This window comes from Gopherus evgoodei, unplaced genomic scaffold (assembly GCF_007399415.2).
Source record: "Gopherus evgoodei ecotype Sinaloan lineage unplaced genomic scaffold, rGopEvg1_v1.p scaffold_31_arrow_ctg1, whole genome shotgun sequence".
NCBI classification, from domain to species: Eukaryota; Metazoa; Chordata; order Testudines; family Testudinidae; genus Gopherus; species Gopherus evgoodei.
Genome location: NW_022059983.1, coordinates 2,212,408 through 2,220,383, shown reverse-complemented (window position 1 = coordinate 2,220,383; position 7,976 = coordinate 2,212,408). Strand labels below are relative to the sequence as shown.

General features: G+C 48.6%; 1 pseudogene; it reads right to left on the bottom strand.

The window, feature by feature from the left end:
• Positions 1-4,656: 4,656 nt before the first annotated feature.
• LOC115640636 lies at positions 4,657-4,827 on the bottom strand (annotated as a pseudogene).
• Between the last annotated feature and the right edge of the window lie 3,149 nt (positions 4,828-7,976).

Below are 7,976 nucleotides of genomic sequence, written 5' to 3'. Positions count from 1 at the left end.
GGGCTGGCTGTGACCCATGGCTCCCCCCAACCTGGTGCTGGGCTGGCTGTGACCCATGGATCCTCCCGCTGTGGTCTGGAGCTGTCTGTGACCCACGGCTACACGCCATCCTAGTGCAGAGCTGGCTGTCACCCACAGCTAACTGCCCACCACACACACACACACAGCCCTGATCCTGGTATGGGGCTGGCTGTGACCCATGGCTCTCCCCCACTGTCCTGGTACTGGGCTGCTGTGACCCATGGCTCCCTCCATTCTGGTGCTGGGCTGGCAGTGACCCACAGCTACCCCCATCCTGGTACTGGGCTGGCTGTGACCCACGGCTCCTCCATGTCCTGGTTACCAGCTGGCTATGATGCACAGCTCCCCCCATCCTTCTGCAGGGCTGCCTGTGACCCATGGCTCCCCCATCCTGTGGTGGATCTGGCTGTCACCCACAGCTAACTCCCTCCCACCCCCACATACATCCCTGGTCTTGGTTTGGGGCTGGCTGTGACCCACATCTGTGCACCCCCGTCTTAATGCTGGGCTGCTCTAACCCACAGCTCCACCCATCCTGGTGCGGGACTGTCTGTGATCCATGGCTCCCCTCCATTCTAGTGTGGGGCTGGCTGTGACCCACAGCTACCCCTGTCCTGGTGCTGGGCTGGCTGTGACCCACGGCTCCCCCCCCCATCCTGGTGCTGGGCTGGCTGTGACCCACAGCTCCCACCTGTCCTGGTGCAGAGCTGGCTGTGACCCATGACGACTCCTGTCCTGGTGTAGAGCTGGCTGTCATCTATGGCTAATCCGACCACATCCTGGTCCTGGTACAGGGCTGGCTGTGACCCAAGGCTCCACCCGTCCTCATGCTGCACTGGCTGTGACCCATGACTACCCCCAATCCTAGGACTGGGCTAGCTGTGATCCACAGCTCTCCTTCATTCTAGTATGGGGCTGGCTGTGACCCATGACTCCCCCACATCCTGCTGCAGGGCTGGCTGTGACCCACGGCTTTGCCTGTCCTGGTGCAGGACTAACTATGACCCATTCCTCCCCCCCCAGTCCTGGTGCTGGGCTGTCTGTGACCAATGACTCCCCCAATCCAGGTGCTGGACTGCCTTTGACCCGCGGCTCCTCCGTCCTGGTGCAGGGCTGGTTGTGACACACAGCTACCCCCCACCCCCTTCGTGGTGCAGGGCTCTCTGTGAACCACGGCTCCCCCGATCCTGGTGCTGGGCTGGCTGTGACCCACAGCTCCCCGAGTCCAAGTGCTGGGATGGGTGTGACCCATGGCTTCCTCTCGTCATGATGCTAGACTGGCTGTGACCCATGGTTCCCTCGATCCTAGTGTGGCCCTTACTGTGACACATGCCTCCCCTCCGTCCTTTGAGGCACTTACTATGACACATGACCCCCTCATCTCGGTGCCAGGCTCACTGTGACCAACAGTTCCCCCCCCATCCTGGTGCTAGGCTTGCTGTGACCCATGACTCCCCCCAATCCTGGTGTGGGGCTGGCTGTGACCCCTGGCTCCCCCAATCCAGGTGCGGGGCTGGCTGTGATCCATGGCTCCCCCGATCCTGGTGCTGGGCTGGCTGTTGTCACACCCCAAGGCCCCCTCCCTCAGGGAGTTCCCTGGGAAGGCAGATCAGCACTGTTTATTGCTAACACTGTTGCTAGTATTGCAAATAATTTTGGGAGGGTCAAACGTGTGTGAGTAGGGAGTGGAAGTTTCCTTTGCAGATACAAAAGGCCGAGGGGGGGAGAGAAAGAAGAAAGCAGAGAATGCGTTAACTCAGCGCTGCAGCTAGCAAGCTCAGTCTGAAGGTAAGAAGCTAACTCCAGCCCAAGGCCAGCTGCTACCTGCCAAGACAGAAAGGGGGAAGTCCAACCCTTCCCCGACCAGCCATGAGAAAGGAGAGTTGTTAAACAAAACGCAGAGGCCAGGGGAAAAAAGAATGGCAAAGGCCAGCCAGGAACTAACAGAACCGTCTCACGGCCCTGAAACTAAGTGTTTTGGGAAAGCTAAAAAAACTATGGAAGGCCGGTTTGGACTGGCACAGAGGGCACCAGGACCAGAGGTCCCCGAATGGAGCACAACCCCGCCCCAAGAAGCTAGGACTTAAAAACCCTCCTGAGAGTTGGAACAATTCAGAGAGCACAGCAGATTCTTGGACGGCCTGGGCCCAGGACAGCACTCCCACCCACCTTCCCCCACCTTCTTCTGACGTTACACCCAGACTTGGCCAGTCTGGGTCATGCATGTGTGAGTATGAAAGTGGGTTAGGGATTGGGGCATTAACACTTTCTTTCTTCCCCTGAGTGACATAGGAGCATTCCCAGCACTCTCTGCTATTATTTTATTATTTTATCAATAAAGCTTTAAAATTTAGACCCTTGGTGTGCTTCGTCATCTCCTCCCTAGAAAGATCCTGAGGCATCAGCCTGATCAACTGACACCTTCCGGCAAATTGGTAACAAAAATCTGTCACAGTTTTGGTGGAGAATTGCGGAGCAGGGGAGCCCTGCAGAACGCACCAACTGTTCTGCCCTTGATATTTCATGTTTTCTCCGCTCAGCACTGTTGGTATTTCATGTTGAGGATTTTATAATTACAGGTGTGCCCCACCCTCACTTGTATCATAGCTGAGAACTGAAGAACTGCTCTCTACCAAAGTCAGAGGGGGAAAGGCAGGGAAAAGGTGCTGGTGGGTCAACCCCCGGCTGTAGAAGTGCCAGGTTCTAGGAGGAGGACTTCGAGATCCTCGCTCCAAGAGAGAATCCTTGGTCCCTACACCCTCAGTTGTAAAAGGGCTGACTGGAAGAGGAGAACTTTGGGTTTCTCGCTTTGTCTCTGGGAGGGGTTTTGCATTTGGTGTATGGGACCTGGGTGGTAGAAGGCCGAGCAATACGGAGGGAGACTTAACCTCTTTTTCTCTTGTCCAGTGGGGTAACATTGGAAGCCCCAGTGCTGGCAGGGAGCAACGTGAAATCTCAAGAGATTAACGGACCTTAAGAGTTGTACTGACGGATTGTGACATCATGTTCTGGAAACAGATGCGTACAGCTGCGGACTTGGGAGCCCTGCAGTCGTGGACAATGGCATCAGCAATGGGTTCAAGCCTAGACATACAGGCTTTCAGGAGCGCGGACATGGTAGTCCAGCTGCCTGGTCAGCTGGCATCACGGGAGGGAGGTGGACCTGATGCCCGAGCCACAAGGGAGGCAGCAAAGAGGGACAGGACCCTGCTGCCTCTTTCAAAATGGGGGTGAGGACCCCTCCCGTCTGGAGAGGGCTCTCGCCAAGGTGGGATACAATCCATAGGATTCCGTGAGGGAGCTTCAGAGCAGTGTGCATTCTTGGCAGGATTTGTTAGACTTGTATGCCAAGTATGAAAAGCAGAAGGGCAAAAATCTAGGGGCAGCTGTGGGATTAATTTGGCCTGCAGCAGCCATGTGGTATCAAATGTTGTCGGGACAGAAAGAGGAATTGGGAAGAAGGGAAGAGGTGTGTACCTGGCAGACTTCCAGGCGGAAAGGGTAGAACGCACCCACCTGGAAGCACTGGGTAAGCAGGTATTGGTCCTTCAGGGGCTTGTCAAGGATTTGACCACCTGGGCTCAGCAGTCCCCCAACGGCAGTGTGCTTGCCATGAAAAGAAAATTAAACAGTTAAAACATCAATTGGCCATGCGTTTGGTCCAGGCAGCGAGCCTCATGGGGGATGATTCAGGTGACCCTCGTGAGGGCTTTGATCTCTCCCTTTGTGAGGATCCTCAGTTTTGGGCAGAACCTTGTTGAACCCCTATAGCGGCCCTCATTAAGACTGAGGAGACGTCCAGCGGGTGAAGTGGGGGGAGAAGGTCGTATGTACGGCACCCCCAACTACAAGGAGAGCACCCCGTGGGGTAGTTATGAAGAGGAAAAGGACCAGGAAGAGTGGGGGCTAGTTAAGGAGCCCACCCTCCTTGCTGAATTGGTAGTGAAACCAAGCCTGTGCCCATGGAAAGGAACGGTTCAGTGAAAAAACAGGATCGGGCCCAGACAAGCAGGCAGGCAACAGTTAAAGAAATTGGAAAAGAGAAAGTGAGAGGTTAACTCTGAAGAGGCTGGAGGGATTTAAGCAGTGAAACTTCGTAAAAATGTTAAAAGAAAAGGTGTTAAGAGAAGAAAATTCTTGGTTTCTTTGCAGCTATTCTGAGGAAAAACAGGCCCTTTTCCAAAGGAATGTCTGTAAATAATACAGGCAAAGAGGTTATCAAAGTGAAATCATTTGACTATGAACAAGTTAGTCAAATTTGCTAAAAGAAAACTCTTAGTGTTTTGCAGGTTTAAGATGAATTGGTGTTGTTTTAAATAATACCACTAAAATCCATTTGACTCTTTTATTCAAAGTTGCAAAACCAAGAAACGCTTTTGCCAGACACAGGTAACTAGTGTTGTTTAACTTTGGTATTTAGCATTTAACCCTTAAGGTACCTCAATGCTTTACAAAATTTAAACTTTTTAAATAAAGACCAAAGTCTGCAGCAGGGCACTCAAAGCCAGGAAAATGGGAAAAGATTTTAAATCCGTTTTTTGGTAACAAAATAGCAAATAAGAACTGTAGTAAAAGAGACAAAGACCATGCCCAGCACTAAGCCTTAAGGTGGCTCTTTGTAATCAAACTGTCACTTTGCCAAAGGAAGCCACAAAAGGTTGTGTTTTCTTTTTCAAATCACTGTGTGTTTTGGAAGCAGGAGTTAAAAGTTAAAAGTTAATCAGAACTCTGGTAAAAGTTTCCAGTTAGCAATAATCTCGCCTTGGATTAACCTCATTGGCTACGATACTGCCACTGTGCAAAGCTGATTGTGTCCCTTGTAAGACAGAGTCTCTGAGCTGCTGATAGTTTTGAATCCAATGCAAGCTAGAAAGCATCTGTGTTAATGCAAACTACCTAATTAATAAAGGTAAAGCCATTGAAACCTGGCCTTCCTATAGAATAAACACAGGAAAATATGGGGGTAATTCCTCTGTTTTGCCTGCAATCAGCAAGGGTATTTGTAAAAGAAAGGAATATTTTAAGCAAGAATCTGCCCCCCCCCAAGGAGTAGAAACATGTTATTTTTGTCTTCCAAAAAATCAAAAGAAGCTGATACCACCTGAAAATCAACCCAAAATACCATGACTCAACTGTCACAATAGAAATTGTGTTTTGTGTTCTATGTTTTGTCTTGTATCATTTGTTTTGTTGCTAGCACTGCTGTGTAATAAATGCTTCAGGGAAACATCCTTAGGCAGCAGACAGCATATTGGGAGAAATTGGTTTTGGAGCAGGGATTACACGTACTGTGGACCTGGAGGTAATTAAAAATGAATTAAGCTCTCTGTCCCAGATACAAAACAGCCTAATACAGAAAGAAATGGAAATGAGAAACCATACTGCTATAGCTCTGGGAGGTAATGCAGATACTTGCTTTATCCACCTTGGAACACAAACTGTTTCGGGAAATCTTGGGAAACACTAAGGTTTTAATACACTTGCTAAAGCAAAGAAAACGATCATTGTTTGATATTTATCAGTACGAACAGATGCAGTATGTTTCTAACATAGTAAGGCCAGACCTTTTAACTGGGGGAAATTGTTGTTAAAATCGCACATCAACAAGCTCCGGAAGCAAAGATATGGAAAATTAACCCACTCCCCATATTGCACATGGGATCCTTCTGGCTACCCCAGACTTCGAGCCAGTGGGCTGGGGAGGGAGGGAAGTGACTGGACACCAGAGGCGGGTACTGAGTGGACTGCTCAAAAGTGGGTGTGTTTGTTCTAGCCTGTTGCTCCAAAGGCCTCTAAGACATTTCACTAGAATCCTGTACGTGGGATGAATTGGATTATAAAACCAAATTACGGTATAATGGGCAATGTGTATGTGTTAATTCCTGGGGGAAAGAGTTTTGGGAGGATGGAAATGTTAGCAACCTGCTAGTAGACAAACGTAAATGTAGTTAGTGTGTCTACCAATAATCACATTTATTGTTTTGCCACAACCAAAAAGTCTCAGCTTTGCCCAGCTGAGGAAGGAGCCGTGTGAAACCCATGAAGTTGTAGAGGCCGCTTTAATTAATGAAAAGTGTAAGAGGATCGTTGTTAAAAACATCCAGGGATGGCAAATTGAAGACAAGGTAATGTTGCAAAAACTGGGGAAAGCAGCCCACACCCTGGATGTTAAGTGGGTGGGTCCGTAGTCCATTGTGAACCGCATCTCCCTGATAGTGTACCAGCTTCAGCTACCCAGCAAATTAAAATGAGTGCATGCCAATCAATTCAAAACATAGATTTCTTCCTAGGTTTCTGGTCATGGCATCGTGGGCCTTGGTTGTGGACCAGCCACCTGCCTGGACCATTCGGGTTTCTAGCTATCCATGGGATTATCTGAATAATTATAATTTTGAAAAGGGAGAATACCCCCAAAGGCTCTCCCTGGCTCGAGCTGCTGATGGGGCTCTAGCCATCGTGTAGGGGAAGTCTGGAGGGGAGGGGAGGTGCCTTGGAGACAGTTCATAGTCCGGATAGACACAGCAGGATCACAGCAAAATACCTGGTGGGTAGCCCATTGGGACAAACCCTGTTCCTCCTGTGGGGGCCTGAAGTGGAAGTGAAATGGGAAGCCCTCTGGCAAGCAATAGCAATTACTGATCTCAGGGCATAATATTGTTGTTGTAACCTCCTAAACCAGGCAAACAACATCCATAATGAAAGCCAGGGAGGGCTGTAACGAGACAACTAATAATTTAGGGAGGTTTCATCTGTGCCTCAGTTTCCCCAATAGGCGCATTTGTGTTGTTCTTTTTCTTTCCCTCTTGCTTTATTAACAGGACAAAACAGTAATAGCGAGAGCCCAGGGACACCCTGAACAGGCGTTGTGGGAGTGCTCTTGCTGCTTCACGCCTGCAAAATTTGTCAGGGCAAAATCAGGTATGTATGATGGCACATATCTATAAGTATCATCATGTGTCCGACACTCTTGTCCTCCTTTGTTAATTGTATCACTGTTCAGAATCAACCGTGGTAAAAAAAACAAAGGTCAATTATCCATTGGCGAGGGCAATTGTGGTTTAGCATCCTAAGAAGGTGGCATCACCTATTATCTGGGATCTGGAATTGAGTGGTCCATTGCAACATGTGGAAAGTGGCTCCCTCCAATGACATAGCTAAGTGGTATGTGCTGACTACATCTCCTATCAGCACATATGGCAGTTGTGGCCTATGAAGCCCCCTCAAATGGTATGTAAAAAGAAAACAGTGCCAGGCCGCTTTTATAAGGTGGGTCAATACATCTGTTGGGAAGGGTAGGCATTGGAATATGCCCCTACTGCAGCACATGTGTTTACCAATACCTCTGCGTGTGTTTGGAGCACCACCAACCCCAGAGTGCCTTTTGATTTGCTGTTAAGATCACAAATGCAAAATTTTTCAGTGCATTGGCCCGCCGTTCTGCAATAGACTGTTAATGTTTCTAACTATGTTGTGATTAATTTTTCATGAATAACACCCTGTCATAAACATACAGCTAAGAGTCACATAAAATCCCTCCTTACCTATAAAGGATTAAGAAGTTCAGATAACCTGGTCGGCACCTGACCAAAAGGACCAATAAGCAGAGAAGATACTTTCAAATCTGTGTGGGGAAGGTTTTTGTTTTGTGTTCCTTTGTTGTCTCCGAGTCAGCAAGGAACCAGGGCAGGGAAAATACATCTCCCTAAGCCATATCTGAACTAAGCATCTAATATTGCAGAAATAGTAAGTAATAGTAAGGAAATGTGTTAAATTATCTTTTGCTGTAGCTTGTGAATTTTCCCTGTGCCAAGAGGGAGGTTTATCCCTGTTTTTGTAACTTTAAAGTTTTGCCTTGAGGGGAAATCCTCTGTGTTTTGAATCTTTTTGTTACCTTGTAAAGTTATCTTCCATCCTGATTTTACAGAGGTGATTCTTTTATCTTTCTTAAAATAAAT